General features: G+C 42.5%; 1 protein-coding gene across 1 annotated transcript in view; it reads right to left on the bottom strand.

Moving 5' to 3' along the window:
- The window catches only part of LOC126214893 (UDP-glucosyltransferase 2-like), a 105746-nt gene extending 87070 nt beyond the window's left edge, over positions 1-18676 (bottom strand). The window contains exon 1 of the mRNA XM_049941537.1: positions 18561-18676. The gene's annotated coding sequence lies outside the window, so the exon portion shown is untranslated. The remainder of the gene's footprint in view (positions 1-18560) is intronic.
- Positions 18677-22690: the final 4014 nt, after the last annotated feature.

Raw genomic sequence — 22690 nt, 5'->3', positions numbered from 1 at the left:
TATGTGCTACCGACTTACATTATTAGAAATTTTTTCCTCAGTTTAAGACCTATATTTGATACTAATATTCTCTTACTCAGAAATGCCTTTCTTGCTAATGCTAGTCTGCTTTTTATGTCCTCCTTGCTCCGTCCGTCCGTCATGAGTTATTTTGATTCCTAGGCAGCTGAATTCCTTAACTTTATTTCCCTTCTGCTCACCAACCCTGATGTTACAATTCACGTTGTTCTCATTTCTGCTACTTCTCATTACATTTGTATTTCTTCGATTTACTCTCAATCCATATTTTGTACTCTTTAAAATGTTTATTCCATTCACCAGATCCTGTCATTTTTCTGCACTTCCAGTAAGGATAGAAATATCATCAGCGTTATCTTATCATTGATTTTCAACTTGAATTTTAAGTCGACTCCTGAACCTTTCTTTTATTTCCATCATTGCTTCTTCGGTGTACAGACTGAACGTTATGGGTGAAAGACTAAATCCCTGTCTTACACCCTTTTTAATCTGAGTACTTCGTTCTTCGTCGTCCACTCCTATTATTCCCTCTTGGCTCTTAAACGAGGGGCGTTCAGAAAGTAAGCTCCGATCGGTCGCGAAATGGAAACGACTATGAAAATCCGATAAAGCTTTGCACAGATGTGTTGGGTAGTGTCTCTAGTATAACCCCAGTTAGCATCACGTCGCTCTTCTCATTTCTGAGCTCGCAGTGAGTGCGTAAAGATGTCTAGAAAATAGTGTCTGCCGCCAAGTACGAGGGCCTGGTGAGAAATTTCGCCTGAAGCTATGCAGCTAACATTACATAACTGTCGTGCTGTTTCTTCTTCAAGACAATTCTCAGCCGCATTCTGCAGGGGCAATGAAGATGCTCCTGCATCGTTTTCAAATGGAAATGTGAGATTACCCACAATACAGTCCGCAATTGTCTCCCCCTGAGTTTCATCTCTGGTCACATGAACCGCTGTCTTTGAAGGCAACATTTTGACACAGACAACGAGGTGTAGGCCAGCGTGGAGAATTGGCGGAAAGCACTGGCGGCTGCCTTCTATGATGAGGCTTTTGAAAAGTTGGTACAACGCTACGACAAAAGTCTAAGTCAGAACGGCGACTACGTAGAGAAGTAGCTGAAAGGTGTAGCTAATTGTTACAAGTAAAACATTTCTGATGTTCACTGTGGTTTCAATTTGGCAATCAATCGGAGCTTACTTTCTGAACAGGCCTCGTACATATTGTATATTACCTGTCCCTCCCTATAGCTTACACCTATTTTTCTCAGAGTTTCGAACATCTTGCACCATTGTACAACGTCGAACGCTAATTCGACAAATCCTATGAACGTGTGTGGATATTTCTTTAGTGTTGCCTCCATTATCAACCTCGTCAGAATTGCCTCTCTGGTGCCTTTATCTTTCCTAAAGCCAAACTGATCGTCATCCAACATATCCTCAATTTTCTTTTCCATTCTTCTGTATTTTGTTCTTGTCAGGAACTTGGATGCAAGAGCTGTTAAGCAGATTGTGTGATAATTCTCGCACTGGTGAGTTCTTGCAGTATTCGGAATTGTGTGGATGATATTTTTCCGAAATTCCGGTGGCATATCGCCAGACTCATACGTTCTACACACCAACATGAGTAGTCGTTTTGTTGCCACTTCCCCAATGATTTTAGAAATTCTGATGGAATGTTATCTATTCCTCCCACCTTATTTGATCTAAAGTCCTCGAAAGCTCGCTTAAATTCTAAATCGACTCCTGTTTCTTCTTCTATCACGTCAGAAAAATCTTCCCCCTCATTCTTCAATGTACTGTTTCCACCTGTCCGCCCTCTCCTCTGCATTTAACAGTGGAATTCTCGTTGCACCCTTAATGTAACTACCCTTTCTTTTAATTTCACAGAAGGTTTCTTTTTACTTTCCTGTATGCTGAGTCAGTCCTTCCGACATTCATTTCTTTTTCGATTTATTCACATTTTTCCCGCCGCCATTTCGTCTTAGGTTCCCTGCACTTCCTATTTATTTCGTTACTCAGCGGCTTGTATTCCTGTATTCCTGTGTTCCTGAATTTCCCTGAGCATTATTGTTTTTCCTTCTTTCGTCGATCAACTGAAGTATTTCTTCTGTTATCCATGGTTTCTTCGCTGTTACCTTCTTTGCACCTATGTTTTTCTTCCCAGCTTCTGTGATTGCTCTTCCAGTAGATGTCCATTCCTCTTCAGTTTAACTGCCTATAGACCTGTTGTTTAAGGCTGTATCTATAGCCTCAGAGAATTTAAACCATTTCTTAGTACTCCCGTATCCTATTTCTATGCGCACTGATTCATCCTGACTAGCCGCTTAAACTTCAGCCTGCTCTTCATCATTACCATATTGTGATCTAAGTCTATAACTCCCCTGAGTACCTCTTACAATTCAGTATCTAATTTCGGTATCTCTGTCTGATCATGAAGTAATCCAAATGAAATCTTCCCGTAAAACCCGGCCTTCTCCAGGTACACCTCATCCTCTTGTTGGTCTTGAACAAAGTATTCGCTGTAGCTGAAAGTTATTACAGAACTCAATTAGTCTTTCTTCTCTCTCATTCCTTGTCCGAAGCCCATACTGCACTGTAAACGTTTCCTCTGCTCCTTCCACTACAACTACATTCCAGTCCCCCATGACTATTAGATTTTCATCTTCCTTTACGTACTGTATTACCCTTTCAACATCCACATATACTTTCTCTATCTCTTCTGAACTATCGATGTCGGTGTTGGTTTGCTGTCGTTTATGATAAGAACAACCTTATCACTGAACTGTTCTCAGTAACACACTTTCTGCCCTACCTTCCTATTCATAACGATTTCTACTCCCGTTATACCATTTTCTGCTGCTCTTGATACTGCCCTATACTCAACTGACCAGAAATTCTTGTCGTCTTTCTATTCCACTTCATTGACCCCTACTATATCGAGTTGAGCCTTTTCAGATTTTCTGGCTTCCCACCGCATTCAAATTTCTGACAGTCCACGCCGCGACTCTTAGAACGTTACTCTCTCGTTGGTTACTCAGCCTTTTTCATTGGTCACCTCCCCCTTGGCTTTCCCTTCCCATAGATCCGAATGGGGGACTATTCCAGAATCTTTCACCAATGGAAGGGTCGTCATGACACTATTTCAATCACAGGCTACATGTCCTGTGGATACACGCTACGTGTCTTTAATGCAGTGGTTTCCATTGCCTTCTGCATCTTCATGCCTTTGATCATTGCTGATTTTTCTGCCTTTAGGGGCACTTGGCACTCCCCCCTCCCCCCCCCCCCCCCCCCCCCACCGTCCCCGCTCTTTGACAGGATCGTTGGCAGAATGAGGGTGGCTCCTTATGCCGGGAGTCTTCGGCCGCCAATGCTGATTATTAATCAAAATTTAAGCGTTGGCAGGTTTCGAACTCAGGACCGAGGAGTTTTGATTACTAATCCGTCACCAAACAGGAACATAGGAACCCCTAGACCACGGGTGTATTAGTATATATTGGGCCAAATTGCGAGAATCTAGTCGATGTAAGTTGCAGTAGTTACTCGGAGATCGGAGATGAAGAGGCTTGCACAGGATAATGTAACATGGATAGCTGCATCAAACCAGTATTCGGATTGAAGACCACGACAACAAAATGCGGAGGGAATTAATATGTTGTCCGACATTTTCCGTAAAGAACTGTCCCTCGAAATTTTAATAGAAAACTTCTCTGTGACGCATTGCCTCTCTTGTAGCGCCTGCCACTGGAGAATTTCTGTACTGCTGTCACGCCGACGCCATGATGCACGCGCCGCTCTTGTTTGGATTATCGACATTTTGGATAACCATAATACCTGCTAAGATAATGTTTTCTGCTACCGGCTCGAAGTGTATCACAGGTGTGGACACTTTTGGCTATGAACGTGGACGACTATATCTCGCTTCACATGTCATAATAAACCACATTTTTCCGCTGTATTTTAGGATGAAAGGGTACAGTCCGCCCGACATTGAAAATAGGTACAACTTTCTTCGTTATTCTTGTCAGCACAACATATTTTTTGTAATAATAACTCACTTTCACTTAATACACTGAAGCCGGATATCAGTGTAGGAAAGAATGACAATTTATTTATTTAATTGATCACATGTGCACTTCCACAAAGTAAATCCATATATCCAATTTGGTGAGATCTGCGAAATGAATGAATGTATGGTCGTCTGCTAACCGCATATAGTGAATGTGCAATATATGATTATCTTTGAGACGGTCCTTTGGTCACCTTTGGTGGAACCAAAGAGATGAAATTCGCCTGAAATGTTGCTCGCCAATACGGTAACATGGTGCGCCCATACCTCGAGGGAGGTGCGAGCTGACCTGAAGAACGGCCATGTTTCAGCACTCTGGCGCTGGATCTTATGTTGGTAAGACCTGTCTTAGGTGTGCTCCGTAAAGACAAAAGAGTGGATAGAATGGTATGCATGTGGAATACTTAAGAAAAGTTTGGAATAATTATTTCTCTATTTCAAGAACTTTTGGGGGGGAGAGTTAAACGACAGGCAGGTAATATTAAGGGGATCGTAGTAATCTTCGGAAGTGAGCAACGGTCACAATGAAACCACGTGTAGCAATAAGTTGAAATACTTGCGAGTGATAGTACTAAGTGCTAAAGTTAAGCTGAATTACTAGCGTGCGTACTGTAAGTTGGGTATATTTAAGAAATGGCGTGTGCAGGACTTGAAATTAGAGCCGAGGACTTCCACGTGCTGAGTACTGTGTGAGTCTCAATCTGTGTATGAGACAAAGGATAAAACGAAGTACTCGTCCGTGGTATCAGTTGAGGACTCGCGTGTGTGATGAATATGTTCTTAATATTACTTTGCGAGATATGTTTCCGTGTGACGCTAGATTCAAACTCTAATACTCTGAGAGAGAAGCAAGGTGAGTCAGCCGTCTATCCAGCAACGCCACTTGGCTTGCATTGCACAGGAAGACGTGCATATATCCTCCAGAGTTCGTAGTAGGAAAGAAAAGTTACGAAGTGGGGCAGTGTCGTGTGAAACTGGGATGAATACTAATTGAAGTGGGAAAGCTGGAAGTGAAGTGATTATAACGTTGTGACTATTCTTTGTGATGTATGTTGCCAGTGTGATGTATTTCATGTAATTTAAGTATGTGTGGTTTGCATGGGAGAGTAGCAAGACAGGTTCAGAGGCAGTGGGTTATGCATGTTCCTTTTTGTACCGCTCGGTCTGGAGGAAATTTTCGTGATGATGGGTGTGGGAGTCGTAGTGTGAGGTATAGCAAAAGATCCACCATCCCATCCAGAAAGTGCACTGTAGTGTTAGACAATTACGAGACCATAAGATAGAGAACCACCGATGTAAAGTCATGCCCACTGGGCGGAGTTTCTCATGTGTAATTGTTGTATAAAATGTAATGGTGTGTTTAGGTTATCTTTGAATCATAATAGCATTTATCGGAATAAAAAAGATAGTGAAAAGAAAAAGATAGTGGGCCTTGTTCTTCAAATAGTGTGTAGTCATGATACCCAGAATTTATAATGTGTGCGCCATTCATATTCAGTGCGATGGCCACGTGTTGGTCAAAGCCGTTGGGTAAGAAAGAAAATGTGGTATTGCCAGAGTGTAGTGAACAATCAGAGTTGTGTAAATTCCCAAGTCAGATGTGCGTTATCCGTTTCCGTTGCGTAATATTCAAACAGGAGAATAATTTGTAGCTTAATTGTGGGTACTAATCAGTCATTGATGTTACTCGATAAGTACGAATAAATCCACTCGCTTGGCAGACCACTCATCTTGCAGGCCTGACTGCTTGATGCCACAATATGAGCAAGGCACTTGGGTGCCTCTCAAGGTTATAGACACAGTCACAAGAAATATTACTTCCAACCTTTCTGTAACTTTACCATAACAGCTCTATCGTTTTTCTTTACCTTTACTTCATATTTTAGAGCTGGCGTTTCTCCAGGTTTAACACGTAAGCTATCCTAACAGCTCATTTCCACACTGTTGACTCGCTCGACAACAACACTAGGTACACTGAATACACACACTGCTGGTACGACGAAGCCCGTTTCACCACACCAGGTTTCTCAAGCAGTGCTCCTGCAGCCTAGGGGCGCGATCCGCTCTGGTACGTTGCGACTGCTGGGTGAAGCCGGACTGAGCTTGCGCGTCCCGCCTCTGTCGCCAGCCGTGTGAACTGGCCTTGCCAGATAAAGGAGCCATCTTAAGTGCGTGACACAGCAGCAGCAGCGCACTCAAGTGAGGCCACAGATAACAAAACTGTTCATCACAAGTGGATGCGACGATAAGATCTGCTGTCTTCTGCTGAAACTTAAAAGCCGGTTGTGGATTTATATGTACGTCAATTACCCGTCATAAAAGAGTTTAAACGTTGTATAAAAATTCATCAGTTACAGTTGTCACCTTGCACACATGTGTGAATACGAAAGATTCGTTCATGATTAAAATCTAATACAGAGTACCGCTTGAGTCTTTCTGCGTTTACGCTTTCTGTTGTACGACAATCATCCCGTAATAATTTCTTCCTGAACTAGGGACTCTTGCGAAACTTTCGCACTATTAGTTTTAAGTAACAGTTTCTGGCACAGATGAAGTCGTTGGAGAAGAGTAGGCGTCAGTATAAAGAGAAATCGTATTTAAAAATGAAACGAACGGCGTGAAATAATGATCAGCAATTTATGACACATATTTGTATATACATTTCCATGAACATTACAATTCTTAGAAGGTAATCTTCGCGTACTTTTTGTTTTTCATTTTCTTTAACGGATAGAAAAATAGCAGTTGATCTAATTACCCTTGAGACGGCTACATAACAATTGTAATCAAGTAAAGACGAGATTTGGTAAATACAATCCTGCTCTTTGAAGCGTTTGTCTCTGCGACTTGTTCATAGTGATAGAAAATGAGATTTTAATATTCAAGTGTCTTCTTGTCAATCGAAAAGGCACGTTTGGATCAGATGATAAGTTTATCCCTGGTATTCACACAGTTTTCCCGGTGTCAGTCAGATGAGCAATGATTGTAAACAGTATTTGGCATTAGTCTAAACCTTGGGATAGGGGCAGTGTGCGGATGAAGAGAAAGCATCTATAAAAATGAACCGAACGACGTGAAATAATAATCGCGAATTTGTGATACACACTTATTTCCATCTACTTTCATGCACATAATTTTTAACAAAATTGTTTACAAAGCGTTACAATACCTCAGTGTAAACGATATTTCGCGTAAGAATGTAAACTTTTCGGACTTTTTGCTTTCCGTTTTCTTTAAGGGATAGGGGCAGAAATAATGGACTATTGTAGTAGTCACGGATGTTGTCTATGACAATTCTGAATACAAGTTATGTAGTTAATAAGTACTTTAAAACAATAAGTGATCAATAAGTCAGCTTCGTAAAATATAGGTGTGAAGTTGGGCATTCATGACGCCCTTTTGCATATTGATAGTTCAGAAACATTTTTATGATAAAATTCTCCACAAGTAGTACGTTTTAAAGCGAAACCGGCATGCAGCGTCAGAACCCGCTTGAGAAAAGACCTTTATAACGATACACCATTCACCCCTGTACGATTAGTATGTTTGGTGAAAAAGAGATGTTAACTTGAGAAACAATATACTCGTATATGATACTAACAATGAACTGGGTAACTGATAGACACATCGACAATTTTCTTGATAGTTAATATGAAAAAATCCTCCATTACGTAGGTAACATTTACTAATTACACTGAAACGCCAAAGAAACCGACATAGGCATGTGTATTTAAATACAGAGATATGTAAACAGGCAGAATAGGCGCTGAGTCGACCAGTGTCTGGCGCTGTTGTTAGATCTGTTACTGCTGTTACAGTCGCAGGTTATCAAGATTTTAGTGAGTCTGAACGTGGTGTGATAGTCGGAGCACGAGCCATGGGACACAACATCTCCCAGTTAGCGATGAAGTGGGGATTTTCCCGTACGACCATTTCACGAATGTACCGTGAATATCAGGAATCTGGTAAAACATCAAATCTTCGACATTTCCGGAAAAAGATCCTCCAAGAAAGGCACCAACAACGACTGAAGAGAATCGTTCAACATGGCAGAAGTGCAACCTTTCCGCAGATTGCTGCAAATTTCAGTGCTGGGCCCTCAACAAGTGTCAGCGTGCGAACCACGGCATCGATATGGGCTTTCAGAGGCGAAGGCCCACTCGTGTACCCACGATGACTGCACGACACAAAGCTTCACGCCTCGGCTGGGCCCGTCAGCACCGACATTGCACCGTTAATGACTGGAAACATGGCGACTGGTCGGACGAGGCACGTATAGAACGGATGGAAGTGAACGGATATGGAGGCAACCTCGTGAATCCATGGACTTCCCTGAATATGGAAGTTAATAGGAATATAAAAAAAGGGAGGAAGGTTTATCAGTTTAGCAAGAGTAATAGAAGGCAGATTTCAGACTACCTAAAGATCAAAACGAAAATTTCTGTTCCGACACTGACAATGTTGAGTGTTTATGGAAAAAGTTCAAGGCAATCGTAAAATGCGTTTTAGACAGGTACGTGCAGAGTAAAACTGTGAGGGACGGGAAAAACCCACCGTGGTACAACAACAAAGTTAGGAAACTACTGCGAAAGCAAAGAGAGCTTCACTCCAAGTTTAAACGCAGCCAAAACCTCTCAGACAAACACAAGCTAAACGATGTCAAAGTTAGCGTAAGGAGGGCTATGCGTGAAGCGTTCAGTGAATTCGAAAGTAAAATTCTATGTACCGAGTTGACAGAAAATCCTAGGAAGTTCTGGTCTTACGTTAAATCAGTAAGTGGCTCGAAACAGCATATCCAGACACTCCGGGATGATGATGGCATTGAAACAGAGGGTGACACGCGTAAAGCTGAAATACTGAACACCCTTTTCCAAAGCTGTTTCACAGAGGAAAACCGCACTGCAGTTCCTTCTCTAAATCCTCGCACAAACAAAAAAATGGCTGACATCGAAATAAGTGTCCAAGGAATAGAAAAGGAACTGGAGCACTGGACCTGACGGGATACCAATTCGATTCTACACAGAGTACGCGAAAGAACTTGCCCCCCTTCTAACAGCCGTGTACCGCAAGTCTCTAGAGGAACGGAAGGTTCCAAATGATTGGAAAAGAGCACAGGTAGTTCCAGTCTTCAACAAGGGTCGTCGAGCAGATGCGCAAAACTATAGACCTATATCTCTGACGTCGATCTGTTGTAGAATTTTAGAACATGTTTTTTGCTCGAGTATGATGTCGTTTTTGAAAACCCAGAATCTACTCTGTAGGAATCAACATGGATTCCGGAAACAGTGATCGTGTGAGACCCAACTCGCTTTATTTGTTCATGAGACCCAGAAAATATTAGATACAGGCTCCCAGGTAGATGCCATTTTCCTTGACTTCCGGAAGGCGTTCGATACAGTTCCGCACTGTCGCCTGATAAACAAAGTAAGAGCCTACGGAATATCAGACCAGCTGTGTGGCTGGATTGAAGAGTTTTTAGCAAACAGAACACAGCATGTTGTTATCAATGGAGAGACGTCTACAGACGTTAAAGTAACCTCTGGCGTGCCACAGGGGAGTGTTATGGGACCATTGTTTTTCACAATATATATAAATGACCTAGTAGATAGTGTCGGAAGTTCCATGCGGCTTTTCGCGGATGATGCTGTAGTATACAGAGAAGTTGCAGCATTAGAAAATTGTAGCGAAATGCAGGAAGATCTGCAGCGGATAGGCACTTGGTGCAGGGAGTGGCAACTGACCCTTAACATAGACAAATGTAATGTATTGCGAATACATAGAAAGAAGGATCCTTTATTGTATGATTATATAATAGCGGAACAAACACTGGTAGCAGTTACTTCTGTAAAATATCTGGGAATATGCGTGCGGAACGATTTGACGTGGAATGATCATATAAAATTAATTGTTGGTAAGGCGGGTACCAGGTTGAGATTCATTGGGAGAGTCCTTAGAAAATGTAGTCCATCAACAAAGGAGGTGGCTTACAAAATACTCGTTCGATCTGTGCTTGAGTATTGCTCATCAGTGTGGGATTCGTACCAGATCGGGTTGACGGAGGAGATAGAGAAGATCCAAAGAAGAGCGGCGCGTTTCGTCACAGGGTTATTTGGTAACCGTGATAGCGTTACGGAGATGTATAACAAACTCAAGTGGCAGACTCTGCAAGAGAGGCGCTCTGCATCGCGGTGTAGCTTGCTGTCCAGGTTTCGAGAGGGTGCGTTTCTGGATGAGGTATCGAATATATTGCTTCCCCCTACTTATACCTCCCGAGGAGATCACGAATGTAAAATTAGAGAGATTAGAGCCGCACGGAGGCTTTCAGACAGTCGTTCTTCCCGTGAACCATACGCGACTGGAACAGGAAAGGGAGGTAATGCCATTGGCACGTAAAGTGCCCTCCGCCACACACCGTTGTGTGGCTTGCGGAGTATAAATGTAGATGTAGATGTATGTCAGCAGGGGAGTGTTGAAGGTGGTCGAGGCTCTGTAAAGGTGTGGGGCATATACAGCTGGAGTGACACGAGACCCCTGATACGTCTAGATACGAATCTGACAGGTGACACGTACGTAAGCATTCTGTGTGATCAACTACATCCATTCACGTCCATTGTGCATTCTGACGGGCAATTCCATGCAGGATAATGCGACACCCCACACGTCCAGTATTGCTACAGAGTGGCTCCATGAACACTCTTCCGAATTTGATGACTTCCGCTGGCAACCAAACTCCCAAGAGATGTAAATTATTGAGCATATCTGGAATGTCTTGCAACGTGCTGTTCAGAAATCTCCACTCGTCCTCTTACGGGATTATGGACAGCTCTGAAGGATTCCCAATATCTAGCCTAGAGGTGATTGTGGTGGCTAATTCTGTGTCCGGTGCGGTTAAATACTTCTGTAGGTAGTGCCCAGTGCGACCCGGTTGACCGTGGCAGGTTCTTGTGGTGCACGGAGTCACTCTGGTTGAAAACCTGGGCACAACGCTAGTCAGATCAGGTCACTACCGCTTATAACGCTCAGTACTTTGTGTTGTAACGATCTTGCCTGTGGATAGGGTGTTGAACAGGCTCCAATCACACTACAGTACGTGGACCAAAAGCATATTTCAATACCACGGCTGTGCCAAAGGTGCATCTTCCAGCAGACTGTATTACTTCAGATTACCAGTTTTCCTTGTTTCACAGCGAAGTTATTATTTTAATTTCATAAGGCCTACTCTTTCATTTCCTCCTTCCCATGAATCAAAGGTCACTCACATTAGCAGATGTGCAGGCTCTGAAAAACTTTTTCTGAATGGTTTCTTTTATTCCATGACGCAAAACATTTTTGCGTGTACTACAGGTTTCTAGCGGTCTTGAGCGTTACGTATCACTATATGTTTATATGTTAAGGTAACACAGTTTAATAGTGCTATTTGTTGTACTTAGTTCAGATCTTTCTTTTCCTTAACTATGTTCCACCCGCATAAACACTGCAGGATCTTTCACGATGCTCTTCCATTTTTTGTGTCTGCAAATTCAGACCGGCAGAGTCGTTTTGAGAATTATGTAGCGCTATGTTGTCGATTTATGAATAACATAAACGAGGCTTACCTTCAGCCGAAAAACTGTTAATGTTGACTAATCACGTTAACGCCAGCACCAGTTATCATCAATGTTAGTGACATATGAGTAAATTCTGTACGTGACAGTACGCTTATCGTCCTGCCTTAACAGACATTCTTCTAGTGTATCACATCAAATGCCTATAAGGTACTTATATTATGAAACCGAGGAGTACAGTCACTAAATAGAGTTCAATAGCCTGATCATTATACAGAAGATTTGCAGAGATTTTGGCTACTTAGATCCTAGTGTAAATAACCTTTACTAGCATGACTGCGTGAAAGCTACAAGATATACAGAAAATAATAGACTCATATAAGTGGGTGGGGCATTTCCACGTTCATAGTTTACATTAGTTGCTCAATATGGGCTACGTTTGAGGAGCCGAACGAGAGTATGTTATTGAAACTCTTGCCCTACATTTCCCAACGCATCACGGTTGATATCAGGGACCACATTAGCAATCCTTTCTAGGCAAATCCCCCAAATTAGGTGACACTGTCTTTGATGTGACCCCATTGGAAGAAATCACACAGAGCCGAGTCAGGTGACCAAGGCGCTAATGAAGGAAGGTCGTGACTTGAAGCATTACCAGTTCAGTGGTGAGGCAGCTCGACTTTCAGGAAAACGTATGAAAGTAAGTGTGGTGGAGCGCCGTCCTGTTGAGAAATGAAGCCTCCAATGTTCTCGCTGGAACTGTTGCGTAACTTACTGGTGGTGCCTGAAATGGTAAACCAAACTACTCACAAGTTTCTCCACAAAGAAAACCTGTTCATAAAGTTTTGAAGAGGATGTGGCACAGATAACGTTAAGTTTACGTGAATCATGAATGTTTTCTACAATGTCGTGTAGATGTTCTGTGCCCCAAACGTGGGTGATAGTTGTGTGGTTGGTATGGGAGAACACGCACGTTATTACTCTTCACGTTTCCACGCATGAAACGTGGCTTTGTCACTGAAAACCAACTTCTGTGGTAAACAGCCGTCGTCATGTAGCCGCAAAAGCTATTGTAAATGTCAGAACGAAGTTCATGGTCCCGAGTAGTCAGTGCGTGTAGAGAACTACAGCCAGTTTGATTTACACGCAGACGTTAGCGTAGACAGACAGTTGACTGTGGTATTTACAGACCTCTGGCGCACGTGTCGTCCATTTATTCGTTTTCCTGACGAAAGATTCCCACATACGCCCCACTTAATCTGTTCTCGGTCCGAACAGACTGTTTTCTTCGCACCACATAGCACCTGGTCTCACGAATCGCATTGTACGAGGGTTGCCCAGAAAGTAATGCAGCACATGTTTTCTTCAACAATTCTTTATTGAACATAACGAAAATTACTCACACGAAGAAATGGTGTTTAATCTACACACTCTACTTTTCCACATAATCTCCATCCCGCTCTATGGCCTTCCTTCAGTGCGAAACAAGGGCGTGTATGTCCCGTCGGTACCAATCTTTGTCCTGGTGTGAATCACCTCCTCGTCGTACTCAAAGTTTCTTCCACGAATGGCATCCTTTAATGGCACAAACAAGTGGAGGTCCGAGGGGGTTAGCTTAGAGCTGTATGGTGGATGGGGTAATGGAGTTAACCTTCGGACTTTTGTGGGGCCTAGCGTTATCGTGTTGCAGCAAAACATTTCCAGGGCTGCTGTTCTCCGAAGTCGCCAAGAGCGCGTCTTGTGTTTTGTTAATGTGTTGACATATTCTTCTGAATTAATGGTGCCGCCTCTTGGCGTCACATCAATGAGAATCACACCTTGACAGTCCCAGAACACGGTGTTCATGGCCTTACAGGCGGAAGCAGTTGCTTTCAATGTTTTCTTCTGTGGGAAGTGGGAATGGAGACATTTCATCGACTGGGCTCAAAATGGAGAACCCAGGTTTCATCACCTGTCACAATTCGGGACAAGAATGCCTCCATCTCAGCTTCAAAATATTGTAATAAATCAAGACAAATGTTTTTCTGTGAGATTTGTGATCCATCGTTAGACATTGCGGGACCCATCTTGCACGAAATTTTGAATATCCAAAAGTGCGCATAATTGCATTCACACTTCCTTTGCTGACTGACAGATGCAGCGCAATCTGACGAGTTGTAATGTGTCTGTCCACGTGAGTGACAACATCAACTCGTTGCAGCATGTCAGGTGTGACAGCCCCGATGGTCGCCCCGGCCGCTGCAAATCGTGGAGATCCGCCGAACCGCCTTCTGATGACCTCACCCTCCTTGCCCAGCGACTTCTGTAACTGTACTTGTGTCGACAGCAGATGTTCCATAGACTATGCACAAGCGTTTGTGGATATCCCCCACGGTTTCTTTCTTTGCAGTGAGAAACTCAATGACGCCATGTTGCTTGTAACGTACATCACCTACAGACGCCACTTTGAAACTGTCCTGCAGCTACGCTATCTAAATGATGACTAACTGTCAACCTCAGCTGCTGATAGGTGTTGTTGTTATACCTCGATGTGGACAGCTGAAAATGTGTGCCCCGACCGGGACTCGAACCCGGGATCTCCTGCTTACATGGCAGACGCTCTATCCATCTGAGCCACCGAGGACACAGATGAATAGCGCGACTGCAGGGACTTATCCCTTGCACGCTTCCCGTGAGACTCACATTTCCAACTGTCCACAATTCTACATATGTATTGTACCTTATAGACATTTGCGTTGTACCTTATAGACATTTGCCCATCGCTATCTGTCGGAAGTGACAGAAACTTGGCGTTCTCACTCAGGAGACTTCAGATAATACATACGCAACGTTTCGCATTCGTAGCATTGTTTTCGGCTCAGAAAAAAATGCGGTGCATTACTTTCTTTGCAACCCTCGTACTAACCAAAGATTGTTTTGTCTGTTGAAGCTTATATCTGACATTCTGCATCTACATACACACTCCGCAAGCCACCTGACGGTGTGTGGCGGAGAGTATTTTGAGTACCTCTATCGGTTCTCCCTTCTATTCCAGTCTCGTATTGTTCGTGGAAAGAAAGATTGTCGATATGCCTCTGTGAGGGCTCTAATCTCTCTGATTTTATCCTCATGGTCTCTTCGCGAGATACACTTAGGAGAGAGCAATATACTGCTTGACTCCTCGGTGAAGGTATGTTCTCGAAACTTCGACAAAAGCCCGTACCGAGCTACTGAGCGTCTCTCTCGCAGAGTCTTCCACTGGAGTTTATCTATCATATCCGTAACGCTTTCGCGATTACTAAATGATCCTATAACGAAGCGCGTACTCTCCGTTGGATCTTCTCTGTCTCTTCTATCAACCCTTTCTGGTACGGATCCCACACTGGTGAGCAATATTCAAGCAATGGGCGAACAAGTGTACTGTAACCTACTTCCTTTGTTTTCGGATTGCATTTCCTTAGGATTCTTCCAATGAATCTCAGTCTGGCATGTGCTTTAACGACGATCAACTTTATATGATCACTCCATTTTAAATCTCTCCTAATGCCTACTCCCAGATAATTTATGGAATTAACTGCTTCCAGTTGCTGACCTGCTATATTGTAGATAAATGATAAAGGATCTTTATTTCTATGTATTCGCAGCACATTACACTTGTCTACATTGAGATTCAATTGCCATTCCCTGCTCCATGCGTCAATTCATTGCAGATCCTCCTGCATTTCAGTACAATTTTCCATCGTTACAACCTCTCGATATACCACAGCATCATCCGCAAAAAGCCTCAGTGAACTTCCGATGTTATCCACAAGGTCATTTATGTATATTGTGAATAGCAACGGTCCTATGACACTCCCCTGCGGCACACCTGAAATCACTCTTACTTCGGAAGACTTCTCTCCACTGAGAATGACATGCTGCTTTCTGTTATCTGGGAACTCTTCAATCCAATCACACAATTGGTCTGATAGTTCATATGCTCTTACTTTGTTCATTAAACGACTGTGGGGAACTGTATCGAACGCCTTGCGGAAGTCAAGAAACACGGCGTCTACCTGGGAACCCGTGTCTATGGCCCTCTGAGTCACGTGGACGAGCTGGGTTTCACACGATGGTCTTTTTCGAAACCCATTGTGTAGGAAATCGTAACTGAACCGTCACAATTGGCTCACATTTAGGAAATTTAAGGACACAAAACACGTCTGCCACCAGCGATGCGCTCTACAACTAAGCCACGGTTCGTTTTACGAATCGAAATTTGGAGACGAGCTGTTCGTGAACAAAGATTGAAGATGGTGAAAAAAAAAAGTTTTCTGCTGATGACAGCACGCAAAGGGTCGAATGTTTTGACTTACGGTTAACTCTCGTAACTTTTTATCTACTGAAATAAGCAAGCAACTACGGTCTTCCTTTACTGAAACCGTGTATATTACTTTAATGGCATTCGTTCTCTCTTGAAAAGAGGAGTGGCGTGAAGTAACGCTTATCAATGTTCGCAGCCACACGTGGCGCTAAGATAAGTTGGGAGTGTTCCAGAGTAGTACGGTATCGTTTCCGTTGTTCCATGTTTGTGTTCACATGATACTGCGCAGTAGCAATAGACTTCAGCCACACTGAGAACACTTTCTGCGCCATTTTTGAGTAATATTCAGACGCAGACTTGTGTGTGTGTGTGTGTGTGTGTGTGTGTGTGTTTAGTATTCCCGAACCATCAGACTCACACATTTACGTTCAGACAAACTCTCACTGATGTTCAACTGTACATTGCATCACATCGTGGTCTCGACCAGAACTGTGCTCCAGAAAGAGTAGAATAAATTTCGTTATTTCCATCTGTGATCACGAATTTGTTGGGTCCTTAGACTTACTGTTTCGGTCAGCAATCATCATCTTCAGATCTCGGTACCGATTTACTACTTCACTCTCAGAGGCTTTCGATTCTGTCGTAAGTCAGACATGCCACTAGTTTCACAAGCTGCGACGTGTATGGTATACGACAGAGTCAAAAGGCTTTGTAAGCTGAAGCAGCAAATCAGTACCGAGCTCTGAAGATGGTCATTTCTGACCGAAACCGGTAGTCAAAGGTTTAACAAGTTTGCGATCATAGGCGGAAATAGAGAAATTTATAATAGTTTTTTTTCTGGGCTTCAATACCATTTCCTACGTTCATTACTTTATAGCACACGTAACATGGAATTTTCATCATAGTACACTAATTTCAATCCACTTCAGTAATTATCTGTTGCTTAGTAAACTGTTACGTGCCTGGTGTCCGCAGAGATTGGTAGTTCACGCGCTCCTTTTTCATGTTCTTTAATTTATGTTGACAACCTTTTACAGCGTAACAATCCGTGACGAGAGTGTAAAAGTGTGTGCATTTACTGTAACTTGTCTCAGCTACCGTTCAATCACCTCAACACAGTTGTTTAAGCTAAACAATCAACGTTTAGTAAATTTAGATTGGTTTGCACAACTGGTAGCGTTAAACGAGATTTTTTAAGTTTACTGGGTAAAGTTTGAAAATTAATTCAAACGCGTTAAAATTATGGAAGTGCCATGAATTTTATAAGATAATAAACTACCATACAGGAGCAGGAATGCAGTAATGTAGTCGACATCTCATACTGCAAGGTCAAATTGTTAACAATGAAATCATATTTAAATTATTGTATGGAGAGCATGAATGAGTAGCTATTCCACCAGTATACCGGTAACAGTAAATCAAGACACACATGAAATAGCTCCATCACAGGACATTTTAATTTCCACTGTCTATACTTTTACAAAGAAATTCAAAAAATTTTGTCAGCATGACCAGGAAGGATTCAGAATTCACACTCATAGGAGTGGAACTTCAAAAACCTTAACGAACTAATTTTTTTTACAGGTGAAATTTCATCGTTTTTTCACTTACTAATGGCAGTATTTGTTGCTATAGGTACACTTTTCTTCATAAGTAAGAGAGATTCTTCGATGAATTGTGCACAGCATACAAACCATACTTAAAGGTGTATGAAACTCTAGAATTTTCGAAATCTATTAAAAACTGTGGTAAACATTGAGGTAACTAACTATAAAATTTGTGTTTTTCCTAAACATGAAGTTTAAAATATAACAGTTCATTCGTTTTTTCATAAATTAAATAAATTCTAGAGTTTCATACACCTGTGAGTATGGTATGTATGATGTGCAAAATTCATCGAAGAATCTCTCTAACTTATAAAGAGAAGTGTACCTATATCAACAAATGCAGCCATTAGTAAGTAAAAAAATGATGAAATTTCACACGTGAAAATAATTTATTTCGTTATGTTTTCGAACTTCCACTGCAGTGAGTGAATCCTGAATCCTTCCTGGTGATGCTGACAAAGTATTATGAATTTATTTGTAAAAGTATAGACACTGGAAATTAAAATGTCCTGTGATGCCTCTCCTTCTCCAAGTCGGCCCGTTTGACGTCCTACCCCCCTCAAATAGTTTTCATAAATGTTTCCCTTTATTGCCGATCTTAGGTCCGCCATATTTAACACTGCTACGTCTCCCTAGCAACATTCTACTGGGTTTCCCTATGATGTACGTTCTCATCTGTCTCACTGGCACACTACAGTATTTAGGCCTCAATAGACAATAAACGCCTATGAGTTTCCCCATCTTGTGGTGAATCTGTGTTCTTTGTGGCAGCCGGTCCTGGACGACAGGGTTCATTTCACAATCCCTGAAGGGAAAAACAGAATAAATGTGTCCCCCATCTTTCCTGGCAACTTGGCACTCATATATCTCTCGTTTTCCTTCAACTTTGTTTCGTATTTTATAACTCTGGTTCCTCGGGATCTAACAAACATTCTTTGGTACGTTTATCGCTCATTTCCACCATCTAGATATACTCAAAATCATCTTTACGTACACTGAATCCACACAGCTTAGGCGCACCAATTTTTGCAAGCAATGCAGCCGACTTACTTTATTGTGCCTGGATATTCTTTCGTGCGCCTCCAGACTATGATCGCACCGGTGCTGCCGAATGGAGGCGAAGTGACCTCGCCCGGACAGCTGCGCGTGGATCGCCTGCCGCAGTGTTTATAAACTGGACCGCCTGATAAAGGAATAGCTGTGTAGGCGTGACACAGCAACGATACCCTCAAGTCAGGGAACAGAAAGCGATACTCTCGCTCTCATGTGACTTCAGTAACGAAGTTTTAACCTGTCATGTGATAATACGGTTTGTCATGCTGACGTTTTCGGTTGAAATGTGAAAGTCCGGTGACTGATTTAGTCTTAAGACATGTTTCCTTCCTACAGGCGAGTAAGCTTTATTGCTGTTCATCAGTTAGCCTCTTCCGTTTATATACTGTCAGGGATAAGAAAATTTCGTTTAAACAATAGCGCAACGAGCTATGGCAGTAGGATTTATGTCCAAAATGCAGTGCAGATTATCGAATTTCACTGCTGAAGAGCAGAGAAGCCGCTATTTTAGGGGCAGAAATTGATTAATGTAGCCTCTATGTTTGCTCTGTGTGATTCAATTAATGTGAAACGCCTGGTAGTTGGAACAGAACAGGTAGTTGGAATTGTGGAAAGGGGCCAAAAATGAGCGGCTGTCAGTTACACTCGAATACATATAACTTTATTTAGTTGCCCAAACATTACAGCTTATCTATCGACTGAATATGTCACACAATCTTATCGCTTAAGGGAACAATCTCTTAAATTTTTAAAATGGCTGCAGCCCCATGATTTAAAACACAACTACAATAAGTTTTCAAAGGCAGAAAGCGCAAGGCTTTATCCTTGAATAATATTTCAAATGAGGCTGAAGGCCCAAACAATCTAAGACTTAGAAAGTAAGGAATTTTAATTTTAAGACGGCTGAAGGCCCATGATTTAAAAACCCAACTACAATTTATTTTCAAACGCAGAAGGCCCAGAGCTTCATCCTTAAATAATTTTAAAAAGGAGGCTGAAGGCCCAAACAATCTTAGCGAGTAAGGAATTTTAATTGTAAGGCGGCTGAAGGCCCAAGATTGAAAAACACAACTGCAATAGTATTTCAGAAGGCAGAAGGCCCAAAGCTTTATCCAAAAATATTTTAAATGAGGCTGAAGCCCCAAACAATGCAAGACTTGACAAGTAAGGAACATTGCATTTTAAAACGGCTGAAGGCTTATTATTTAAAACCCAAATAAAAGCATACAAATTCAAACCAGTTTGATTGTGTAAACACCAATAAGAAAAGGCAGTACAGCCAGCGGCGCTCAGAAGTTTCTGGGGGTAGGTCTGCACTTGAAATATTAACGTTCGCTTAGGGGAGACAGGTAGTCGGCCCAACTACATCCGATCCGCCGGCAACCCAACAGAGAGACAGTAACGGACCCACTGACAAGACGACTTGCTTTCCACCCGACCACTAGACAAGGAACTCCAAAGAAAAAACGTGAAAGGCTTAGCCACCCACAACCACGTATGCATAAGCTGTCAAAACTACATACACGTGTTGGGCAGCGACAAGACGCTGAGGAAAGGACACTGCCTGAATTTTACGTCAGCGGCCAAAGCAGGTAACCGGAACGCTAACGACCACAAGGCGGAAAATTCCGCTGGTGCATCTGGACTTCAAATGACCAAAATACAGTTAAAATCCACTGGATGGTGGCCAAACTTTCGCCAACTCGGACACCCGCTATTGCTCGCGGGAATACCCCCAACAACCAACCACGAAAACCAACGGCACAATGTGAACAGACTGGCTTCGGTAATTAAATCACCACTCAGCTTTGATGTCCTGGGTCGGTGAGCCACGAATCTCTTAGCAATCGGAACATCTCCCACACTGCATAGAGACCACCAGCGGGCCCGGCCCACTGCGCCGCGCGGAGATTTCCTGGCTGATCCACACCAACCGACCGACTGCCGCACACAGGCTAGCCGGAAACTATAAGCACCAGATCAAAGATAGTACAAGGTGCGAATATCGATACACACCGCTGCTGCCACACGTAGAAAGAGGAAGAACCACGGCATATCCGCAATAACCATGGGAAACCAAACGCAGGGAAACAGTCAAGGTTTAAAACAACGCATAAGCTGGGGCCAGCACGGCTCATAATGCTTCTGAAGATTTATTCTGAAATGTGACGAGTTTTGTTAATAACTGACGATAGAATACACAGGAATTTTATTCATTAGGAAGCAGTGCACCAACAACACCATGTGTGTGAACGCGCTGTTTACATTTCAGAAAAGGTTACAAGCGCTAGTATTTCCGGGCCAAAGTGTTTCGTTGCGATGATAAAGCCTGTCGACCGATTGCGCGCGATATTGCTACCATTGCTAATCGTACACGATAAAACGATAAGGAGTGTTACGGTTGGTTCACACTTGGCGGAACCTCAACCGACCTAAGATTCTCACCGTTGTAATTTCAGATGCAGGGTTCACATTCACGGTCAGAGTGAAGGAACGGCAGGCTCGTCGAGAATATTTTGATTTTGACTTCGGCGATGAAGCTTTCCCAGGCAACTATACTTACTACCCTCGAACTTGTTGTCACGATATTGGAGGTAGATTTGCTTCTTTGTTCAAATTTAGGCTGACATCAGCCATTTTTTCGACTATCGGGAAGAATTCATTAATCTGTGGCAGTACTTCAGATTTGTTTAGTCATTTTTTCGACTATCGAGAAGAGTTCATTTATCTGTGGCAGTACTTCAGATTTGTTTAGTCATTCATTCCTTCTGGCATGAGTACAGCAACACCGCAGTATGCGTTGTACATTAAGTGTTCAGAATGCGTGCGAAAAACTAACAGACTATTGAAACGTGGCTGTAAATCCCGTATCATCAATAATGTACTTTTTATAAAGCCCCGACAGCCTTCTCAATAGACATGTCCTTTGTATGCCATTTTAGCAACATCCTTTTCATTCCACATGTGAGTATGTGTCTGAAAACTACCCTCATGGTCCGCTTACCCTGCGTGGATGTTGGAGAATTTTCAAAGGGCAAACAGTGCGTCACGATTGTTGTTTAACCCCTCCCCCCTCCACCCTCCCTCAGCACTGGTCCGCCTTATGCAGTTTGGGAGGAGAGACAAAAGAACTTATTCAGAAAGTTAAGAAAGACGAAAATTTCATACTGATGATGGACTGGAATTCGATAGTAGGAAAAGGAAGAGAAGGAAAAATGGTGTATGAATATGGACGGGGGAAGGGAATGAAAGGGGAAGTCGCCAGGTAGAATTCTGCACAGAGAATAATTTAATCGTCATTAACACTTGGTTTAAGAACCATAAAAGAAGGATGCATATGTGCAAGAGACCTGGAGACACTGGAAGGTTCAAATGGCTCTGAGCACTATGGGCCTTAACTGCTGAGGTCATCAGTCCCCTATAACTTAGAACTACTTAAACCTAACTAACCTAAGGAAATCACACACGTCCATGCCCGAGGCAGGATTCAAACTTGCGACCGCTGCGGTCGCGCGGATCCAGACTGTAGCGCCTAGAACACCGGGAGGTTTCAGATTGATTATTAGGAAACTAGTTTTAAATTGTAAAACATTTCTAGGTGCAGATGTAGACTCTCATCACAATCTGTTGGCTATGAACTCTAGAATAAAACTGAAGAAATTGAGAAAATGTAGGAAATTGAAAAGATGACCTGGATAAGTTGAAAGAACGAGAGGTTGTTGAGAGTTTCAGAGGAAGCGTTCGGTAAATGTTGACTACAACAGTAGAAGACGAATGGGTAGCTTTAAGAGATGAAATAGTGAAGGTATCAGAGGATAAAATATGTAACAAGACAAGGCCTAGAATAAATCCTTGGATAACACAAGAGATATTGAACTTAATTAATGAAAGAAGAAAACATAATAATGCAGCAAATGATGCTGGCGAAAGGACTATAACCTTTTTAAAAAATGAGATTGACAGGAAAATGGCTAAGCAAGAATGGCTAGAGGATAAATGTAAGGATTTGGAAGCATATATCACTAGGGGAAAGATAGATAACGCCTACAGGAAAATTAAAGAGACCTTTGGAGAAAAGATAACCACCCGTACGAATATCAAGAGCTCAGATGGAAAACTAGTCCCAA

The sequence above is a fragment of the Schistocerca nitens genome, chromosome 12 (assembly GCF_023898315.1).
Source record: "Schistocerca nitens isolate TAMUIC-IGC-003100 chromosome 12, iqSchNite1.1, whole genome shotgun sequence".
Taxonomy (NCBI): domain Eukaryota; kingdom Metazoa; phylum Arthropoda; class Insecta; order Orthoptera; family Acrididae; genus Schistocerca; species Schistocerca nitens.
The sequence above is the reverse complement of the archived record's forward strand: the minus strand, read 5'-3'. Positions and strand labels throughout refer to the sequence as shown.